Source organism: Somniosus microcephalus, chromosome 5, assembly GCF_052327205.1.
Source record: "Somniosus microcephalus isolate GS21.2 chromosome 5, FLI_Smic_1.0, whole genome shotgun sequence".
Taxonomy (NCBI): domain Eukaryota; kingdom Metazoa; phylum Chordata; class Chondrichthyes; order Squaliformes; family Somniosidae; genus Somniosus; species Somniosus microcephalus.
In genome coordinates this window covers 127,133,933-127,156,925 of record NC_140991.1, presented here as the reverse complement: position 1 = coordinate 127,156,925, position 22,993 = coordinate 127,133,933, and the positions used below count along the sequence as shown (strand labels likewise).

The 22,993-nt window shown below is 47.7% G+C and overlaps 1 protein-coding gene across 7 annotated transcripts in view; it reads right to left on the bottom strand.

Moving 5' to 3' along the window:
- Positions 1-22,993, bottom strand: part of LOC147117307 (syntaxin-17-like) — a 99,400-nt gene that overhangs the window by 73,886 nt on the left and 2,521 nt on the right. The window contains exon 2 of one of the 7 annotated variants that reach the window (XM_085988187.1): positions 1,835-1,910. The exons of the other annotated variants lie outside the window; for them this stretch is intronic. The gene's annotated coding sequence lies outside the window, so the exon portion shown is untranslated. The remainder of the gene's footprint in view (positions 1-1,834; positions 1,911-22,993) is intronic. 7 annotated transcript variants of the gene reach the window in all.

Sequence of the window (22,993 nt, the reverse complement as noted above, 5' to 3'; positions counted from 1 at the left end):
ATATACCCCTACAACACAAGGTGGATAACTTCTTGTTTGCCTACCGGAATGCGACACATGCGGTTACCAACCAAACTCCAGCCATGATGTTCTTCAATCGAAGACTACGATGCCACTTGGATTTGGTTAAGCCAAACGTCAAAAGAGATGTGGAGAACAGGCAGTTTCAGAATATGAATGAAAGGCCGACCAGGAGTTTTAAGATAGGTCAACCAGTTTTGGCCCGGGACTACCGCACAGAGAAATGGCAGTCAGGAACGATCTGTACACGGCAAGGACCTCTAATGTATACCGTGGACGTTGGAGAGAGCATTGTAAGACGCCACGCTGACCAGATTCTAGAGTCACTGGAAAACGTCAACTCCACACCACGATCTGATACACCTGGCGATGAAACCAAAGTACCAATTGCATCTACCGCAGAATCGGTGATATTGGAAGCAGACGAACCAAACAATGACATTGATCCCGACTCAACCTTGCCAGAAGAACCTGATATCCCAAAGAGGCGTTATCCAGACAGAATCAGGAAGCCTCCTCAAAGACTGAACTTATAATTGCTTAACTTCAACCAATGTATCTAGCAACCGTAATTGTAATTAGTTATTAAATGAATGTTATGTACTGTTTATCTAAAAGGGGAGGAATTGTTGTGTATGTACCTTTAAGGGAATAACTGGTCTCAGACTGCAGTACCGGCAGTGACCACCCCTGTATAAAAGGCCCTAGCAGGCTTCTGTAGTTTCAGTTTCCAGGTTGTCTCCATTCAGTAAAGACTGGTTATAATCAACTCCTGCATTCCGTGTCTCAATTATACACGGACATAATAGGAACCTGCAAGCCTAGGGTCATTGGTTCCTTCCTCAATGCATAGGGATTTGACTCACAAGGCCGTATATAAAAGGAGATTACTTTCTGAGCAAGATCATCTAATAAGTCATTTGAAGCTGTCAAAATTATTCTGCAAGGTTTTTGTGCTTTAATATACAGAAGGATCTTTGTCTGGCTTCAACATTCAATGCTGCACTGAGGTCTATCCCTACATAGACAGCTGTGTAGGAAAAGTGGCCTTCTACTGAATACAGGGAAAATCAAAATGGTTAATATTAGAATCTGGGAGAGTTGAGACAAACACTGGAGTCAGTGTGAACACCAGATGTTCTTAATTAGAGGCCTGATGCTGGGTGTGCTAGCTTTGTCATGGTTACCAGTATGAATGGCTCACGCCATCTGATTAGATAAGAGAATGGCAAAGTCTTATTTATATCAGACAAAGGTGTCTCTTTATATTGATTCTGACACTAGCAGAGCAGAAAGGTATGAGGCTCCTTATCAGAAGTTTGGTCTTTGTCAAACTAATTAAAATATGGCTATAGGTCATATTTTATATTTGACGTGTTTGTCTAAACTGAATGACACCTTAAAATGGATCCATGTGACAGAATGGTTGGTTACTAATAATGAAAAAATAATTTTTTTTTTTTTTTTAAATGATGTTCCCTGAAAGAGGATTTACCTTGTTAAATTAAAGCTATAAAAAGGTCATACTTTACATACCCAAAACAGAAGGTTTGGCAAAGAGAATGCTAAAGAAAGATGTAAAGAGCTTAGGAAGCAAGTCTTCTAAACTGAGAAAGTGTTATGAATGAAGGTTAATAATGTTGTGTTTAATCTGACAAAAGTAAACTTGTAAAGTGCATCACAACTATTGTTAATATTTAACTCTGAGTATACAGAGATTAAAGTAACCATATAACTACACGGACATACAATGCACGGTTAGTTAGGCTAGGACAAGAAGATAACCAAAGGAAGACCATATACAATGACTCACCACAGGCGTCCCGAGAGATGAAGCTGAGCATCCGAGAGGAAGTTAAACAGCCAATGCCACACAACTAGCTGATCTCCTAAATGGATAAAATTGTATCTCTGGGCTTATATCATACAGGAATCAAAAGATCAGTAAATACAAACTGTAAACATAACCTTGCTAAGTGTATGGTAATGTTAGACATTGAATGTAACTATTATACCGCAACCAAAGAGAATCCAGTTTTTGCTGAGATACTGTGACACACTTGAGCTTCATTTGTGCCTATAATTATTTAGATTCTGTCAGTAAATGTTTACCTATATATTTGATGTACTTCTCAATGCTTAACTTTGTGATGTTAGTCAAGTTATCAATGTGTCAAACAAGGTAATGTTAGTTATTGCATCTCTGTGTCTGACTTTGTTTTAAATTACTCCAGAAATTAGTAGTCACTTCATTCACAGCAATAACTTGCATTTATAGAGAGCCTTTAATGTAAAAGAAATCCCAAATCGCTTCAGAGAGGTGCAATCAAAAAATTGGACATCAAATCAGAGGAGAGAGTAGGTGGAGTAATCCAAAGCGAGGTGAAAGAGGTGGGTATTAAGGAGGAGAGGTGGCGAGCTTTAGGGAGAGAACTCCAAAGTATAGGCCCGAGACAGTCAAAGGCACGGTGGTCAACAGTGGGCGAAAGCAGGGGGATGCACACGAAGCCAGAGGCAAAGGAACAGAGAACTTGAGGGAAGATGTAGGGTGTAAGCTGGTTACAGAGATAGGGAAGAGCAAAGTGATGAAGGATTTCAAAGGGTGAGATTTGAAGGGGCGGGAGCCAGTGTAGGTCACTGGAGTGACGGGTAAGCAGGTCAGGGTACAGGCAGCAGAGTTTTGGATGAGCTGAAGTTTACGGAGCGTGGGGGACGGGAGGTCAGCCGGAAGAGCATTGGAATAGTCAAGTCTGGAGGTGACAAAGGCACAGATGAAGGTTTCAACAGCAGATCGGCTGAGGTAGAGGCGAAGGTTGGTGATGTTACAAAGGAGGAGGTAGGCGGTCTTTATGATGGAGAGTATATGCTGACGGAAGCTCAACTCAAGGTCGAATAGGACACAAAGGACACCAGGAAGGAGGGTGGAATTGGTGGCAAGGGTACAGATTTTGTGGCAAGGGCTGAAAACGATGGCTTTGGTATTCCCAAATCTTAGCTGGAGAAAACTGGCTCATCCAGGACTGAATGGCAGTGTTAGAGGAGCGATGCCATCCTCTTACTTATAAGTTACTCCTTAAAATAAGAGGCTTCACAGCATTACAAGTAGACATTCACAGCTTTATGAAGCATATGATAATAACTATTATTGACAATAATTAAACATACACTTAACAGTAGCACTTATGGCAAAGCCGTGCAAGTTCACCATAGAATTCACACACATTAACAGCTTTGAGCTCAAAGTTTTCCAGGTTGATCAGACCTTAAATTCCAAGGTATCTCCCCCCCGCAGCACCCACTCTTTTATACTCTTTTTATTTATGAATCCTGTTATGTTTCAGCATAACAATCTTTCTTCCATGTCCCTTATCAATAATTTCAGTTTTACACATCCTGATTGATCTGTCAATCAAATCTTGAGGCTGAAGTCAGTTATAGAAATTCATGAACAACAAAGGCCTTCTAACAATCTGTGAGGGTGTTACTTTTCAAACATCCTAGGCCATATTCTTTGACAGATGTAGCCTTCGGATGCAGCTGTTTATGTCTGATCAATACAACCCTTTCCTGCCACCTTCAGATATCTAACCATCATAAAAATGTCACAGATATCTCCTGTGTTGAAAAATGTATAGCTTGCAAGATGCTGCGTTGTCTACACAACCACTCAGGCCTATAAACTCTCAAGGTCTTGTTACAGATCTGTTTATATCAAAGAGATAATTAAGCTGCTATTGACATCAACTACACCACCATCTGATTAACCTTTTCCTAAGAGCTGACATGCAGTCTGACAGCTCAGATGCAGTGGCAGGGTCAAGAGGGATGGTGGAGTGGTAGAACTGGGTGATATTAGTGGAAGTGTCAGCTGTAGCTCAGTTGGTAGCACCCTCGCCTCCGAGTCAGAAGGTTGTGGGTTCGAGTCCCACTCCAGAGACTTGAGCACCAAAAATCTAGGCTGACACTCCAGTGCAGTACTGACGGAGTGCTGCATTGTCGGAGGTGCTGTCTTTCGGACGAGACGTTAAACCAAGGCCCCGTCTGCTCCCTCAGGTGGACGTAAAAGATCTTATGGCACTATTTCAATGAAGGGCAGGGGAGTTATCCCTGAATCAATAACATTAAAACAGTTTATCTGATCATTATCACGTTGCTGTTCGTGGGAGCAAATTGGCTACCACGTTTCCTACATTATAACAGTGACTACACTTCAAAAAGTACTTCACTGGCTATAAAGCGCTTTGGGACGTCTGGTGGTTGCGAATAGATCCCTCGGGGACATCGAAGGTAACGATGCAGGGTGAGAAGAGAAGCCATTGCAGAGATGCTCTAGCCACTCAGTAGTCTAATGTGTTCCCATTGTGACAGGTTTGATTTGTGTAACTGTTATTTTACAACTAACAGATGGTTCAAAAGCAAGTTATAATTTCAGACATCTTATAACCATTACACGTGAATTAAGTGTCAGCCTTGGCTCAGTGGTAGCACTCTCAGCTATGAGTCAGGTGGTCGTGCATTCAAACCCCAGTCCAGAGACTTGAGCACATAATCCAAGATGACACCCGTCCAGTACTGAGAGGGTGCTGCACTGTCAAAGGTGCCGCCTTTCAGATGAGACATTAAACCGAGGTCCCATCTACCCTCTTCGATGAACATGGTACTATTCGAAGAGCAGGGGAGTTCTCGCGGTGCTTTGGCCAATATCTATCCCTCAACCTACATCACTAAAACAGATTGTCTGGTCATTGTCTCGTAGCTTTTTATGGGACCTTGCTGTGCTCAAAATTGGTTGCCACGTTTCCCCATATCAACTTTATTTCAAAAGTAATTAATTGACTGTAAAGTGCTACGGGACGTCATGAGGTCACGAAAGGAGCTTAAAAAAATGCAAGTTCTTTCATAATACCCAGCTTTTCCCCCATTCAAAGTATTACTTATATTTTTTACCAAAATATACCACCTCACTTTTACTATGGGAAGGGGAAGCAAGAGGGGGAAGGGAGACAGAGGGGGAAGGAGAAGGGGAAGGAATCTGGGAAAGGAAAAATAGTAGAAAGGGGCAGGAATAGTGGGAAGGGAAAGGAATAGTGGGAAGGCGATGGAATAGGGGAAAGTCGATGAAATAGAGGAAGGAGTTGTAATTGGGGGAAGGGTAAGGAAGAGTGGGAAAACACAAGAGGGAAAAGGGAATGACGGGGAAGGTGAAGAGGGTGTTCTTTTGCATTTCCACGTAATTTCAAAATATACAAGAATGTATTTTAACAGCTTTATTCAGGTTAAGTTTAACTCTTTAGCTATTTTAAATGTTCAGTTAGGCACGTGAGCAGTGGCCAAGTCCCGGGACTACTTCCTGAAGCTTCAAATTTTCTTTTGGGATTTTTTGTGCTCCTTAAGCTGAGAGATGTTGTTGCTGGGGAATGGAACTCTTGCCATTTCTGGGACTCCGTATCAGCACCAAGCACTCCCAAATCAGCTAACCAGATGTAGAATAAAGTGCTTTCTATTACGTCCGTGAATGATTGAGACACGGACAGCAGGAGTTGAACAAAACAAGTCTTTACTGATGGAAGTCAATAGTGAAACTGAAAACAACAGAGGCTCACTAGCGCCTTTTATACAGGGGTGGTCACTGCCGGTACTGCAGTCTGAGACCAGTTATTCTCTTAAAGGTACATACACAACAATTCCTCCCCTTTTAGATAAACAGTACATAACATTCATTTAACCACTAAATGATAACTAATTACAATCACAATTACGGTTGCTAGATACATTGGTTAAGTTTAAGCAATTATAAGTTCAGTCTTTGAGGAGGCTTCCTGATTCTGTCTGGATAACGCCTCTTTGGGGTATCAGGTTCTTCTGGCAATGTTAAGTCGGGATCAATGTCGTTGTTTGGTTCATCTGCTTCCAATATTACCGGTTCTGCAGTAGCTGCAATTGGAACGTCGATTTCATTACCAGGTGTATCAGATCGTGGTGTGGAGTTGACGTTTTCCAGTGACTCTAGAATCTGGTCAGCATGGCGTCTTACAATGCTCTCCCCAACGTCCACGGTATACATGAGAGGTCCTTGTCGTGTACAAATCGTTCCTGGCTGCCATTTCTCAGTGCGGTAGTCCCGGGCCAAAACTGGTTGACCAATCTTAAAACTCCTGGTCAGCCTTTCATTCATATTCTGAAACTGCCTGTTCTCCACATCTCTTCGGACATTTGGCTTAACCAAATCCAAGCGGCATCGTAGTCTTCGATTGAAGAACATCATGGCTGGAGTTTGGTTGGTAACCGCATGTGTCGCATTCCAGTAGGCAAACAAGAAGTTGTCCACCTTGTGTTGTAGGGGTATATCTTCATTACACATTGCCTTGATAGCCTTCTTGAATGTTTGGACAAACCTCTCGGCCAATCCATTAGTGGCTGGATGATATGGGGCAGATGTGCAATGCTTAACACCATTGTTCTTTAAGAACCTCCGGAACTCTTCAGACACAAACTGTGGTCCATTGTCAGAGCAAATCTGTTCAAGCAGCCCATTCCTGGCGAATATGGTTCGTAAAACTGTGATAGTTTTTTCCGTGGTGGTTGAGGACATTTTTATTACCTCTGGCCACTTTGAATGTGCACCCACCGCAATTAAAAACATCGAGTCCATGAAGGGACCAGCAAAATCAATGTGCACCCTTTGCCATGGAGATGAGGGCCACTCCCATGGATGCAGAGGAGCTTGTGGTGGGGCGTTTTGGACCTTCTGGCACCCTGCACAGCTCTTCGTCATCTCTTCGATTTCTCTATCGATTCCCAGCCACCACACAAACGCTCTGGCTAAGTTCTTCATTTTTACCCCACCCAGATGACCCTCATGAAGCTCATTGAGCACTCTATCCGTCAACTTAGGTGGAATTACTACTCTGGATCCACACATCAAGGTTCCTCTGCACACTGACAGCTGTTCTCTTCTCGGCGAGAATGCTGGCAGCAGTGGTTCGCCATGTGCTGGCCATCCCTTCACCGTTAAATCATAGACCCGTGATAGTGTCGGGTCATTCCGTGTTTCCTTTTCTATGTTTGCATTCGTCACAGGGAGACATTCGACTATGGTCGAGTGGAATAACTCCATTGGATCCACTGCAAGGTCTTCTTCTTCCACCGTCGGCAACGGTAGGCGTGACAATCCATCAGCATTTCCATGCTGTTTAGTTCCTTTGTACTCGATGTCATATTGGTGTGCCCTAGGAAAAGGGACCACCTCTGCAGCCGTTGTGCTGTCATTATCGGTACGCCCTTCTGAGGGTGGAAAATGGAGACAAGAGGTTGATGATCGGTTAGTAGAGTAAATTTTTGACCGTGCAGGTAGTGATTGAACTTCTTCACCCCCCACACTAGGCTGAGGGCCTCTCTGTCAATCTGGGCGTAGTTACGCTCGGCAGAAGTTAACGAGCGTGACGCAAAAGCTATCGGCCTCTCTAAACCATCAACGAATTTACGTGACAGTACCGCCCCAATGCCGTAGGGAGACGCATCACACGCCAGTCTGATCGGCAGTGCTGGGTTGTAGTGAGCCAATACTTCCCTTGAAGTGATTAAGTCCTTACTCTTCTGAAAGGCCCGCTTACAATCATCGCTCCATTTCCATGCTACCCCCATTCGTAGCAGGGCGTTCAGTGGGTGCAGAATCGTCGACAAATTCGGCAAAAACTTATGGTAGTAATTCACCAATCCGAGGAATGACCTCAGTTGCGACACATTTTCAGGCGCTGGGGCCTTAACAACCGCTTCAATTTTGTCAGGGGACTTATGTAACCCCTCTTCATCAATCACGTGGCCACAATACGATATCCGTTTCTTAAAAAATTCGCACTTGGGGCGGTTGGCTCGCAGCCCATGTTCCCGTAGTCTAGTGAGCACCTGTTCTAGGTTGTTAAGGTGTTCACTGTCATCTTCACCTGTCACAAGGATGTCGTCCAAGTAACACTGAGTCCCCGGAATCCCTTGCAGGACTTGTTCCATCGCTATTTGCCATATCGCCGGAGCCGATGCTACTCCGAATACCAATCGATGATACTGGTAAAGACCTTTGTGAGTGTTTATCGTGAGATACTTCCTAGAGGACTCTTCAACCTCCATCTGCAAATATGCTTGTGCTAGGTCAATTTTTGTAGAACGCTTCCCTCCAGATAGTGAGGCGAAGATGTCTTTTATCCTTGGAAGAGGATATTGTACTGTGTGAAGGACTGGGTTCACCGTCACCTTGAAATCCCCACAGATGCGAATCTTCCTTGGCTCCCCAGACTTATTGCTTAACGTTTTCTTCATGACAGGAATGATGGGTGTCGCCCACTCGCTCCAGTCGACCTTAGACAACACGCCTGTCTTCTCCAGATTCTCCAGCTCTGCCTCGACGGCTGGGCGAATTGCATATGGTACCGGTCTTGCTTTGAAAAACTTGGGAACTGCATTCTCTTCTATATTTATCGAGGCGGTTACGCCTTTAAGCGTGCCCAGTTCTTGTTGAAATACCTCTTTGGCGTTAGCTAAGATTGTTGACAATCATCCAGGAGTGACGTCTTCATCTTTTTTACCGTCCACCGTCATTGCATGAATGGAGTGCCAATCTAAGTTTATCTTCCTGATCCATTCCCATCCCAATAACGGTGGTCCACCATTTGGCAGTATGTAGAGATACAATTTCCGTATTTTCTTGCCGTTGTATTCGACAGGCACCCTTATTTTTCCTCTGGGGTATACTTTTTGCCCCGTATACGTCGTCAAGACGATGGATGTCTCTCTCAAGGGTATGTGCGAAAATAGCCGCTCGTAGTCTCGTCGATTCATGACGGTTAGCACTGATCCTGTATCCAATTCCATTTTAACTTGGGACCCTGCTATCGTGAGGGTGACCCAAATGGTTCGGTGATCCTCTTTTGCGATTACATTGTGAAGTTTGAGACAGCTTAGTCTCCTGTTCCCGGATTCACTATCGCTCATCTGGTCTTCGGAACTACTGTCCGTCATCTTTTGTACTTTCTTGTATGGTTCCTTAGTAGCCTTTTTGTTGTCGCTGGTCTTCTTCCCAGACCTGCAAACTCGTGCAATGTGTCCCATCTTCCCGCATTGCCTGCATATTTTGTCTTTGGACCAGCAGTCCTTCTGGTCATGGTTAGTTCTGCCGCAGCGATAACATTTTGCAAATCCCCGTGTCATTTCGTGGGTGCCGTATTCCTGTGGTTTTTGTTGAATTTCTGCAGCTCCCCTGGCTGCTGCTTCATACGATACTGCCACGCTGAAAGCCTTATCTAGCGTCAGCTCTTTCTCTGAGAGTAACTTCTTCTGTGTTCCTTCACTCAGGAGTCCACAGACAAATTTGTCCCGTAGGGTATCTGCCAGTCCTGCTCCGAACTGGCAGTGCTTTGATAGCTTGCGTAGTTCCGTAAGGTACTCAGCATTGCTCTCATCTTTATGCTGAGTTCTCCTGTGGAATTTAAATCTTTCTGCTATCAACAGCGGTGCAGGGTTTAGGTGTTCCTGTAGGACAGCAACAATTTCGTTAAAACTCTTCGCCTTCGGCCGTACGTTCTAGCGCCCATTAAGTTTAGCAATATCGATGCCTTTTTCTCCTCCGCTATTTCGTTTGCCTCGAAATATACCTCGACTCTTTCCACATATGTGGTCCAGTCCTCTATTGTATTATCAAAAGCAGTGATACAGCCAGTCTTCGGCATCTTGCAAATCTAAAATGGCGCCTCCCGCGCTTTGCCTTCTTCCCCGATTTAACAAAATGGCGCCTCCCGCGCTTTGCCTTCTTCCCCGCTGTTGTTAGCGCTGCTTTCCGCGGTTCCCGTTGCAACCTGCAGCTCCTCGCGGTTTCTTGCGCGTTTAATATTTCTTTTTTTTATTATTTTCCCGTCGTGGAACAACCCTGTGGGACTCTTGCCTCCCTCTTCGCGGGTCTATACGCAGCCCGGCTTCGTAGCACCGGCCGCGCCGTGTGCTCCACCCTCTCTCTCTCTTCTTCCCGACAACGCTGCTCGGCCCCGTTGCAAACCACCCACTCGAGTTCGCGACCGCCACAGCCCAGGAAGGATCAGTGCACTACCTGCCACCAGCCCGATTAGCTGAAGCACCGTCGACAGGAACCAGGCCCCGCTTCCGACAGCTTCTCCAGCAATCTTCAACTCCGCAACACAGGGCGGATGCCCACGGTCGACGCCCGTTTCTACTGCCTCTTACTTTCTTCTCTTTCTGGCCTCGACCTCTGCTCACTTCGCTGTAGGAATGGATCCCAGGAGGTGGTGCAGACTGTAGGTAGGTTCGTATCTGCTCGTCGCCAGTATTACGTCCGTGAATGATTGAGACACGGACAGCAGGAGTTGAACAAAACAAGTCTTTACTGATGGAAGTCAATAGTGAAACTGAAAACAACAGAGGCTCACTAGCGCCTTTTAGACAGGGGTGGTCACTGCCGGTACTGCAGTCTGAGACCAGTTATTCTCTTAAAGGTACATACACAACACTTTCTACCCCAATAACATGCTTTAGCCCCAGATTAAGAACAGCACCCTCTCCTGCAACAGAGTGACAATTTTCCATTCTCACAACAGCAACCCTTTGACCTCTCTGAGTGGCGTTGCCAGTTAGTATCAAATTAGGGACCATTTTGGGCTGTAGGCCATGCCCATTGTTACATTTAATTGTTTCATTTAACCGTTTTACTCCAGACATTTTTAGCTTCCATGTTTCAGACTACTTGCATACGTGAATCATAACTGGGCCTGCGGCAGGTGGTGAGAGAACCAGCACGAGGGGAAAGCCTACTTGACCTTGTCCTCACCAATCTACCTGGCGCAGATGCATCTGTCCATGACAGCACTGGTAGCAGTGACCACCGCACAGTCCTTGTGGAGACAAAGTCCAGTCTTCACACTGAGGACACCCTCCATTGTATTGTGTGGCACTACCACCGTGCTAAATAGGATAGATTCAGAACAAATCTAGCAGCTCAAAACTGGGCATCCATGAGGTGCTGTGGGCCATCAGCAGAATTGTATTCCACCACAATCTGCAACGTCATGGCCTGGCATATCCCTCACTCTACCATTACCATCAAGCCAGGGTGTTGTGTATGTCCCTTTAAGGGAATAACTGGTCTCAGACTGCAGTACCGGCAGTGACCATCCCTGTATAAAAGGCCCTGGCAGGCTTCTGTAGTTTCAGTTTCCAGATTGTCTCCATTCAGTAAAGACTTGTTAAACCAACTCCTGCATTCAGTGTCTCCATTAACACACGGATTTAATACAGGGGACCAACCCTGGTTCAACAAGGAGTGTAGAAAAGCAGGCCAGGAGCAGCACCAGGTGTATCTAAAAATGAGGTGCCAACCTGTTGAAGCTGCAACTGGACTACATGCATGCTAAAAAGCAAAATCATCATGTTATAGACAGGGCTAAGCGATCCCACAATCAACGGATCAGATCAAAGCTCTGCAGTCCTGCCACATCGTGAATGGTGGTGGACAATTAAACAACTAACAGGAGGAGGATCCATGAATATCCCCATCCTCAATGATGGCGGAGCCCCGCACGCGCGTGCAAAAGACAAGGCTGAAACATTTGCAACCATCTTCAGCCAGAAGTACCGAGTGGATGATCGACATCGGCCTCCTCCTGAGGTCCCCACCATCACAGAAGCCAGCCTTCAGCCAATTCAATTCACGTCATGTGATATCAAGAAGCGGCTGAGCACATTGGATACGCAAAGGTTATACGCTCAAGAAGCTCGACACCATCCAGGACAAAGCAGCCCACTTGATTGGCACCCCATCCACCACATTAAACATTCACTCTTCCATCACCGGTGCACCGTGGCTGCAGTGTGTACCATCTACAAGATCCACTGCAGCAACTCACCAAGGCTTCTTCGACAGCACCTCCCAAACCTGCGGCCGCTACCAATTGGAAGGACAAGGGCAGCAGGCGCATGGGAACACCATCACGTGCAAGCTCCCCTCCAAGTTACACACCATCCTGACTTGGAAATATATCGCCGTTCCTTCATCATCACTAGGTCAAAATCCTGGAACTCCCTCCCTAACAGCACTATGGGAGTACCTTTACCACACGGACTGCAGTGGCTCACCAACACCTTCTCAAGGGCAATTAGGGATGGGCAATAAACGCTGGCCTTGCCAGCGACGCCCACATCCCAGGAATGAATTTTAAAAAACTCCCTACACTCAAGTATGCTTTCACTTTCTCTGATATCTAGGCAACTTATTGTAAAGCAATTTTTTTTTTTTTTAAACTCATTTCAGCTTTCGGTTTGATTCTGTGCCTCCAGAGCGCCTACCTTGTCTGGAGAAGGCAGCTGAATAAGAATACACGCTATCTTCGTTTAGGCTTTAAGTGCAAAACATATATTTATTAAATAGGAATAGCACAAACAAAATGAAGCAATTACAAAGGGTTTTACAGTCGTCAAACTTTGTTAGCTCCGCATAGTAAAAAAAAGTTCACAACTCTTGTGCTAAACTGGACTGAAATCAGTTTTCTTACATATTGATTCCTTTTCCATCTCTCTAGTTACCCTCCTGTCTCACCTAATGCCCTTCCCAGCTTACCTCATCCATGAGACCCACCTCCGCTCCCATAACCCCATTTCAATTAAAGGGCTGACCACCCAAATTCAGTTCCTGGCCCCCATGCTACTCGACGTTGTAAATGGTTCCCTCTCATCAGGCACACTAACTCTCCCTTTCAAAACAACCAAAATCACCCCCTACTCAAAAACCTCACCCTCAAACCCTCTATCCTTATAAATATTCACCCCATCTCACACCTCCCTTCCTCTTCAAAGTCCTCAAAAGTATTGTCCTCTCCCAAATCTCTCTCATAATTCCTTGATGTGGAGATGCCGGTGTTGGACTGGGGTGGACAAATGTGAGAAGTCACACAACACAAGGTTATAGTCCAACAGCTTTATTTGAAATCTCAAGCTTTCGGATCGCTGCTCCTTCATCAGGTGAAGTGGAGAGATGCATATAGGCACAGCATATATAGTCAGAGAGCACTGCCAGATGATTACAGGTAAAGAAAGATTACCTGTAATCATCTGGCAATGCTCTCTGACTATATATGCTGTGCCTATATGCATCTCTCCATTTCACCTGACGAAGGAGCAGCGCTCCGAAAGCTTGTGATTTCAAATAAAGCTGTTGGACTATAACCTGGTGTTGTGTGACTTCTCATAATTCCTTGTTTGAATCTTTTCCAATCAGCTTTCTGCCCCTCCCATAGCGCCAAAACAGCCCCAACTCAAGTCATAAACAACATTGTCTACAACTGTGACCGTGGTGCATTATTCCTCTCTCCTTGTCCTTCTCAACCTCCCTGCAGCCTTTTGACACGGTCAACCACACCATCCTCCTCCAACGCTTCTCCTGCATCGTTCAGCTCAGTGGCACTGCCCTCCAATGGTTCTACTCACCAATCTGAGAATAGCAAGAGCATCTCCACCCCCATACCATAACCTCGAGAGATCCCCAAGGATCTATCCTCAGCTCCTTCTCTTCCTCATATACATGCTGCCCCTTGGTGATACCACTTGCAGACATGGGGTCAGCTTCCACAGGTACGTTAACGACAGCCAGCTCTACCACTCCACCACCTCCCTCGACCTGTCCACCGCCTCTGCATTATCAGACTGCTTGTTCGATATCCAGCCTTGGATGAGCCACTATTTTCCCCAGCTAAACATTGGGAAGACCGAAGCCACTGTCCTCGCATCCCACCACAATTTACGCTCCTTGCCACCAATTCCATTTCCCTCCCCAGCCACTGTCTCAAGGCTGAACCAATCTGTTTGCAGCCTTGACGTCTTATCGGAGAGATCTGACCCCAAATCTTCTCCATCACAAAGACCGCCCACTTTCACCTGTGTCATTACCTCAGCTGCTGAAACCCTCATCCAGACTTCTGTCACCTCCAGACTCAACGATTACAAAGTTCTCCTGGCTGGCTTCCCATCCTCCACTCTCCGTAGACCACAGCGCATCCAAAGCTGTATTATTTTTACAATTTTGTAAGTCACAATAGACCTGCTTTTGGCCAGCCGTGGCTCAGTGGGTAGCACTCGTACCTCTGAGTCAGAAGGTTGTGGGTTTAAGTCCCACTCCAGAGACCTGAGCACAAAAAACTAAGCTGACACTCCAGTGCAGTACTGAGAGGGTGCTGCACTGTCAGAGGTGCTATCTTTCAGATGAGACGGTAAACTGAGGTCCTGTCTGCTCTCTCAGGCAGATGTAAAAGATCCCATAGCACTATTTCGAAGAGCAGGGGAGTTAACCTGGTCCTGGCCAATATTTATCCCTCAGCAAGTAATCAAAAAGACAAATGGAATGTTGGCCTTTATTTCAAGGGGGTTGGAGTATAAAAGCAGGGAAGTCCAGTTACAACTGTACAAGGTATTGGTGAGACCACACCTTGAGTAATGCATACAGTTTTGGTCTCCTTATTTAAGGAAGGGTATACTTGCATTGGAGGCAGTTCAGAGACGATTAACTAGGTTAATCCCAGAGATGAGGGGTTTGACATGAGGAAAAGTTGAGCAGGCTGGGCCTATACTCATTGGAATTTAGAAGAATGAGAGATGATCTTATCGAAACATGTAAGATACTGAGGGGGGCTCGACAAGGTAGATGCAGAGAGGATGGTTCCCCTCATGGGGAAATCTAGAACTCGGGGGCACAGTTTCAGAATAAAGGGTCACCCTTTTAGAACTGAGATGAGGAGGAACTTCTTCTCTCAGAGGGTCGTAGATTTGTGGAATTCTCTGCCCCAGAGCGCTGTGGAGGCTGGGTCATTAAATACATTTAAAGTGGAGAGAGACAAATTTTTGCAAGATAAGGGAGTGAAGGGTTATGGGGAGCGGGCTGGGAAGTGGCTTTGAGCCCTAGATCAGCCATGATCTTATTGAATGGCGGAGCAGGCTCGAGGGGCCAAGTGGCCTATTCCTGCTCCTATTTTTTATGTTCTTCTGTTCAATCAACATCACTAAAACAGATTATCTGGTCATTATTCACATTGCTATTTGTGGGAGCTTGCTGTGCACAAATTTGCTGCTGCATTTCTTACCTTACAACAGTCCTCAAGTCGTGAAAGGCGCTATATAAATTCAATTCTTTCTTTTTAAGCCATGGGTGTCCAAACTATTGTTTTTGTGGGCCACAGTGGTGCATACCATGGAGTCTCAGAAGTCACTTATGAACTTTAATCTATGTTCCTATTAATATGTAAAGATCTCAAGTTGTTGATACTGACAGGAATATTGTGATACAGGATTTATCCACCAATAAGGCAACAACGCCAACAGCCAATTCCAAATCTCCAAGAGCATGATGTTCACGCATGAAGAACCAACAAATACAAAATACTTCTATAAGGAGAAATAGAACTGAGTTGCCTAGACTTCAAGGGTACTTAAGGAAGTGGCCCTAGAAATAGTAGATGCATTGCTGGTCATCTTCCAAAATTCGGTAGACTCTGGAACAGTTCCCATGGATTGGAGGGTAGCTAATGTTACCCCACTATTCAAAAAAGGTAGTAGAGAGAAAACGGGGAATTATAGACAGGTAAGCCTGACATCGGTACTGGGGAAAATGCTAGAGTCCATTATAAAAGATGTAATAGCAGAGCACTTGGAAAACAGTGACAGGATCGGACAAAGTCAACATGGATTTACAAAAGGTAAATTGTGCTTGACTAATCTACTGGAGTTTTTTGAGGATGTAACTGGTAGAATAGATAAGGGAGAACCAGTGGATGTGGTGTATTTGGACTTTCAGAAGGCTTTCAATAAGGTCCCGCATAAGAGATTAGCGTGTAAAGTTAAGGCACATGGGATTGGGGGCAAGGTACTGACTTGGATAGAGAACTGGTTGGCAGACAGGAAGCAAAGAGTTGGAATAAACGGGTCTTTTTCCAAGTGGCAGGCAGTGACTAGTGGGGTACCGCAGGGATCGGTCCTAGGACCCCAGCTATTCACAATATATATAAATGATCTAGAGAGCATCCTGACGAACTGTATCACAGTATGGTATGGCAGCTGTAGCTACTATGACCGGAAAGTCCTGCAGCGGGTAGTCAAAACTGCCCAACGCATTACTGGCACCCGGCGACCATAGAGCACATATACCAGAAACGCTGTTTACGGAGGTCACGGTCCATCATCAAAGACCCTACCCACCCCAGCCACAGTCTGTTCGCCCTCCTGCCATCTGGGAGACGGTACAGATGCATTCGCACCCGTACGACCAGATTTAGGAACAGCTTCTTTCCCAGGGCTGTCATCCTACTGAACTCTACAAATAAACTCTAAAGCCTGCACATCTGCCAATGCACTTTATTATGGTTATGTTTATGTTAATGTATTACAAGCTGATATACCTATCAATTCGTCCAATAAAAAGCGACGAGTTAGGAACGTAACTAAAGGTTTTTATTGACTAAATAACAGAGCCCACCCTCGTGGGTGATCGGGTCCAACAAGGAGGAATACCAGCCAGTCGACTACCTTTATACCTGGGCAGGTAGGTGGAGCCATGGGTGGAGTCGGAGGTGGTCAGCCCAGGTATAACAGCGCGACAAGAGGCGACCTCGTATAGTGATACAACAGTGAGAACGGTGATAACAATACAACAGTGATAACTATAGTGTAACGATAGTGAACGATAAAAGTGTTTACCACATTCACCCCTTGTTTAGATTTGAGTCCGGCGGGGTGAAGTGTACTACCAGTTCTGGTATGTCAGTCTGTCCGGAGGCCTCGTAAGCCTCTCCGTTCGTCGCAGCGGCGGTGCTGCATTATCCGGTGTTAGTGCTGGTGTCTGCGTGGTCGGCGAAGGCTCGTGGGGTTCCGGCATGCCGTCTACCTGGGCTGGAATTGGGGGGGTGGTGGGGGGGGGGTAAAGGTGGTGTCTCCGGAGTGCCCGAGGGTGCGAGGTCTCGTAAGGAGACAGTGTCCTCCCGCCCGTCTGGGTAAGCCACGTAGGCGTACTGGGGGTTGGCGTGCAGGAGGTTCACCCTCTCGACCAGGGGGTCTGTTTTATGGGCCCTCACGTGCTTTCGCAGCAAGACGGGCCCCGGAGAGGTCAGCCAGGTTGGTAGAGTGGTTCCCGTAGTCGACTTCCTGGGGAAAACAAACATTCGTTCATGGGGGGTGGCGTTAACGGCAGTGCAAAGTAGTGACCGGATGGAGTGCAGCGCTGTCGGGAGGACTTCCTGCCAGCGGGAGGTTGGGAGGCCCTTAGACTTTAAGGCTAAGAGGACGGCCTTCCATACCGTCGCGTTCTCTCTTTCCACCTGGCCGTTCCCTCGGGGGTTGTAGCTGGTGGTCCTACTTGCTGCAATACCTCTCGCTAGTAGGAACTGACGGAGTTCCTCACTCATGAAGGAGGAGCCCCGGTCACTATGTATATAGTTCGGGAACCCGAACAAGGCGAAGAGGTCGTTCAGGCACTTGATGACCGTGGTACTGGTCATGTCTGGGCAGGGGAAGGCAAAAGGGAAACGGGAGTACTCATCAACGATGTTGAGGAAGTACACATTGCGGTCAGATGACGGTAGAGGCCCCTTAAAGTCGATGCTCAGGCGCTCGAAGGGGCGGGTGGCCTTGATCAGGCTTGCTCTGTCCGGCCTATAGAAGTGCGGTTTGCACTCGGCGCAGGTCTGGCAGTCCCTGGTCATGGTCCTGACCTCCTCGATGGAGTAGGTCAGGTTGCGGGCCTTAATGAAATGGTAAAGTCTGGTGACCCCGGGGTGGCAGAGGTCGTTGTGGAGGGTCTGAAGTCTATCAATATGCGCGCTGGCGCATGTAATTCGTGAAAGAGCATCAGGGGGTTCGTTCAGCTTACCTGGCCAGTACAAGATATCATAATCGTAGGTGGATAGCTCGATTCTCCACCTCAAGATCTTGTCATTCTTGATTTTGCCCCTCAGCTTGTTATTAAACATGAAAGCAACCGAACGTTGGTCGGTGAGGAGGGTAAATCGTTTGCCTGCCAGGTAATGCCTCCAGCGCCGTACCGCCTCCACAATTGCCTGGGCTTCCTTCTCGACCGACGAGTGTCGGATCTCGGGGCCCTGTAGGGTCCTCGAGAAGAAGGCCACCGGCCTCCCCTCCTGGTTAAGGGTAGCGGCTAGGGCGAAGTCGGATGCATCGCTCTCCACTTGGAAGGGGATGGACTCATCCACTGCGTGCATTGTGGCCTTGGCTATGTCTCCCTTGATGAGGGAGAAGGCCGCGCACGCTTCCTCCGTGAGGGGGAAGGATGTGGACTTCATGAGGGGTCTGGCTTTGTCCGCATAATTGGGCACCCATTGGGCATAGTAGGCGAAGAGCCCCAGGGTTCTCTTAAGTGCCTTAGGGCAGTGGGGGAGGGGTAGCTCCATGAGGGGACGCATTCTTTCGGGGTCGGGGCCGATGAGTCCATTCTCTACTACACAGCCAAGGATGGCAAGGCGCGAGGTGTTAAACACACATTTCTCCTTATTGTAGGTGAGGTTCAGCCGTTGGGCTGTACGGAGGAATTTCTCCAGATTCACGTCGTGGTCCTGCCGGTCGCGGCTGCAGATGGTGACGTTATCTAGATAGGGGAATGTGGCCTGCAGTCCGTTCTGTTCAACCATCCGGTCCATCTCCCTTTGGAAGACCGAGACCCCGTTGGTGACACCAAAGGGGACCCTAAGGAAGTGGTATAGGCGCCCATTCGCCTCGAAGGCGGTGTACTGGCGGTCCTCGGGGTGGATAGGGAGCTGGTGGTAGGCCGACTTAAGGTCGATGGTCGAGAATACGCGGTATTGTGCAATCTGATTGACCATGTCAGATATGCGGGGAAGGGGGTATGCGTCCAGCTGGGTGTATCTGTTTATGGTCTGGCTGTAGTCGATGACCAGGCGATTTTTATCGCCGGTCTTAACGACCACGACCTGGGCACGCCAGGGGCTGTTGCTCCCCTCGATGATGCCCTCCTTCAGGAGACGCTGCACCTCAGAGCTAATGAAAGCTCTGTCCCCAGCGCTGTACCGCCTGCTCTTGGTAGCGACGGGTTTGCAGTCGGGGGTGAGGTTAGCGAACAGGGAAGGTGGCGGCACCTTGAGGGTGGATAGGCTGCAGGTGTTACGCGGTGGGCGGTTTAACATTCGCTGGTTGTCGACTGAGAGAGGGGGGAGGGGTCCACCGTATGCTAGGGTTACACTTTGGAGGTGGGATTGGAAGTCCAGCCCTAGTAGGATGGCAGCGCAGAGCTGGGGGAGGACGAGGAGTTTAAAATTTTTATACTCTGTGCCCTTAACCGACAAGGTCACAGCACAGTAGCCGCTAATGTCCGTGGCGTGGGACCTCGATGCCATCGAGATTCGGTTGCGCGTTGGCAGGACAGGGAGGGAGTAGTGGCTCACCGTGTCTGGGTGGATGAAGCTCTCCGTGCTTCCGCTGTCGAACAGGCAGGTCGTGGCGTGGCCGTTTACTTTGATGTCCATCATCGACTTGGACAGGTGGTGTGGGCGGGCTTGATCCAGAGTGACGGAGGCTAGTGTGTAGGTAAGCGAGTCGTTGTCGTCTGCGGGCGAGGCGGTCGTCAGGTCCGGGGGCTCGGTGGCAGTCGGGCGTGGTGGGTAAAATGGCGTCTCCCACGAGGTAGGACAAAATGGCGGAGAAGATGGCTGCCCCCATAACTCACGAGGCACTATTGGGGTCGGTTGCCTTGATCAAAGATGGCCGCCCCCATGACTCACGTGTGGGGATGCTGGCCTCAGTTGCCGTGAAAGAAGATGGCCGCCCCCACAGTTCGCATGAGGCACTGCTGGCCTCTGAAGATCCGCTCCTGCAGGCCTTAGAGAAGTGGCCTTTCTTCCTGCAGGTTGAGCAGGTAGAGTTCCTGGCTGGGCAGCGCGACCTCGGGTGCTCCTCCTGGCCGCAAAAGCAGCCGCCGGCGGCCCGATCGCGGGTGCCCGATGTCGGAGCCGGTACCGGGGGTGGCGGGCCCGGGACGCCGACGCTGAGGTAGGTCCCGGGGGCGGCGCTGCGAAGGGTATTGCGGTAGGGGTCGGGCCCGAGTCCCAGGGTCGCGAGCAGTACCTGGAAAACGCCTCCTGGTCCTGATGGGCCACCTCTAGGGAGAGAGCGAGGGCTTCAGCTTTGTCCAGGTCGAGGTCTTTAGCTTCAAGCAGTCTTTGCCGTGAGTAGTCGGACCGTAGGCCTTTCACAAAGGCATCGCGGATATTATCTTCCGTATTTTCAACAGCCGTCACCGCTTTAAAGTCACAGTTCCTGCCGAGTGCTCTTAGCGCCCGTAAAAATTCAGCTACAGACTCTCCTGGCTGTTGCGGGCGGGATCTTAGGAGGTGCCTGGTGTACATGTAATTTACCGGGCTCCGGTACTGCTGTTTCAGTAGGTTGATAGCGGCCTCGTATGTAGTCGTGTCCTGGATGAGTGCGTATACTCTCGGGCTCGCTTGGGCGTTCAGAAGTCTTAGTTTGGATCTCTGCGGGACGCCGGATTCTTCCAGGTAGGATTCGAAGCAGTCCAGCCAGTGTTTGAAGTTGAGGCCTGAGTTTGCTGCCTGTGGGTTTCGATCCAGGTACGGTGGTTTGAGGGCTTGCAGCCAAGCCGGCTGGCGTGGCTGGTGTAGCCCGGTGTCTGAAGGCTGCTGTGGCTGTGCTTCTGGGAGGGCTTCTGGCTGGTCAGTAGCAAACATCTTTAAAATTTAGTCAATAAAATTGATATACCTATCAATTCGTCCAATAAAAAGCGATGAGTTAGGAACGTAACTAAAGGTTTTTATTGACTAAATAACAGAGCCCACCCTCGTGGGTGATCGGGTCCAACAAGGAGGAATACCAGCCAGTCGACTACCTTTATACCTGGGCAGGTAGGTGGAGCCATGGGCGGAGTCGGAGGTGGTCAGCCCAGGTATAACAGCGCGACAAGAGGCGACCTCGTATAGTGATACAACAGTGAGAACGGTGATAACAATACAACAGTGATAACTATAGTGTAACGATAGTGAACGATAAAAGTGGTTTACCACACAAGCCAAATGTATGTTGAATGCTTAAATGTCTTAATCTAAATGTACACTCTCGGGAGCCGCAAGCCTACATTTCATTGTACTGCACTTGTGCACTAACAATGACAATAAAGTTGATTATGATTGGGCCAGAAATTCCAGGCCAGAAGCGTGAGTGCGCTCGGGGTACTCACGCTTCTGGCCGTTGGAAATGCCGGCGTTCAGCAGGAACAGCGCATGCGGGGAACGCCGGCATTTCCAGACCTCGAGCGTGTGCGACTGCACAGGCAGCGCTTGCGCAGTGAACTTCGTGGATTTCATTCATGAAATCCGTGAGGGTAAGTCCTCAGAACTTACACTGAAAAAAAGCAAGTGTAAAGTGGTTCATTGGCTGCGGAGGAAGATATATTTTATCGTGGAGCTTTTGAAATGCAATATTTTTGTTTGGGAAAGGGAGGGAAGTTATTTTAAGAAATTTTAAGTAAGTTTTAAAGTTAAAATTTTTTTTTTTTTTTTTTTTTTTTAAAAAGGGTTTTCAGAACGGTAGGTAGAAGGAGCAATTGTGGCTGTGTGAATGGAATGTGAGAATGAGTTATGTATGTATGTCCACATATATTCCTTTACGTATATGTATGTATGTTTTATATTCCTCTACTATGAATGTATGTTTTTAATTATGATTTTCCAATAAGTTACTTTCTCTGAAAGTCATAATTAAATAATACATTCATACACATAAGTAAAGGAATATATACATAACACGCAAAGGAATATATACAGACATACATACTTTCAGAAGCTCCACGATAAAAAATATCTTCCTCCGCAGCCTCTGTACCCATGCTTTTTTCATGTGTAAGTTGTAATGACTGGACCTCACTGAAAGCATTAATGAAAGCGGCGAATTATACTGCGCACGCGCTGCATGTGCAGTCGCACGCGTTCTGCCTCTGAACCCCTTCGTTCAGAGGACAGGAAATGCCTGTTTTCCCCACATGCACTGTGCATGCTGAAAACCGGCATTTCATCCGGCCAGATGCGCAAGTACCCCGACCGTACTAGCGCATTTGGAAGGGAATTATTGGGCCAACATTTTACATGTCAATAAAATAAAAAATTTAACACTTGCACCACTTGCCCCCTCGCACCTGCGACTGAGGGTCCAAGGAGGTGCATTGCGCAAGAGGTCATCATCGGACGTATCCTCACACTGTTCCCTTTGGGGAACTGTATGAAGTGGTGGAAGGATTTATGGCCGTGATTAACGCTCATTCCGTGACCGTAACCATCTTTGAACCAGCCATTAGGGTGGTTAGTCCTATGGCGGGAGGTTTTTACGGGCTCCCACAACCCATCTGAGGCCCACGGACGCAAGTATCCCGCTGGATGTCCACCCAGAATTTAAAGTTGGAGCTCCGACTCCACTTGCCGGGACTGTCTGGAGTGGGGTTCAAAACCCTACTCCTTCTGGCCCAGCGGCAGGGATGCTTACTGCTACGCAAAAGGCCCACTCCGCACAAAAGGTGACACCCATACGTTTCCTGCGCCTTTTCCCTCCCCGTGACTGGAGCCCTATGCTGCCATTTCACGTTGCTAATCGGATTGGGCCTTTGTCATAGCGGTAGGATCCCTGCCGCTGGGCCAGATCAGGGTAGGGTTTCGAACCCCGCTCCAGACAGTCCCGGCAAGTGGAGTCGGAGCTCCGGCTCTAAATTCTGGGTTGACATCCAGTGGGATATTTGCGTCCGTGGGTGTGGGTGGCCCCCCCTCCTTGTATAGCTTGTGGGAGCCCGTAAAACCCTCCCGCCATAGGACTAACCGCCCTAATGGCTGGTTCAAAGATGGTTACGGTCACGGAATGAGCGTTAATCACGGCCATAAATCCTTCCACCACTTCATACAGTTCCCCAAAG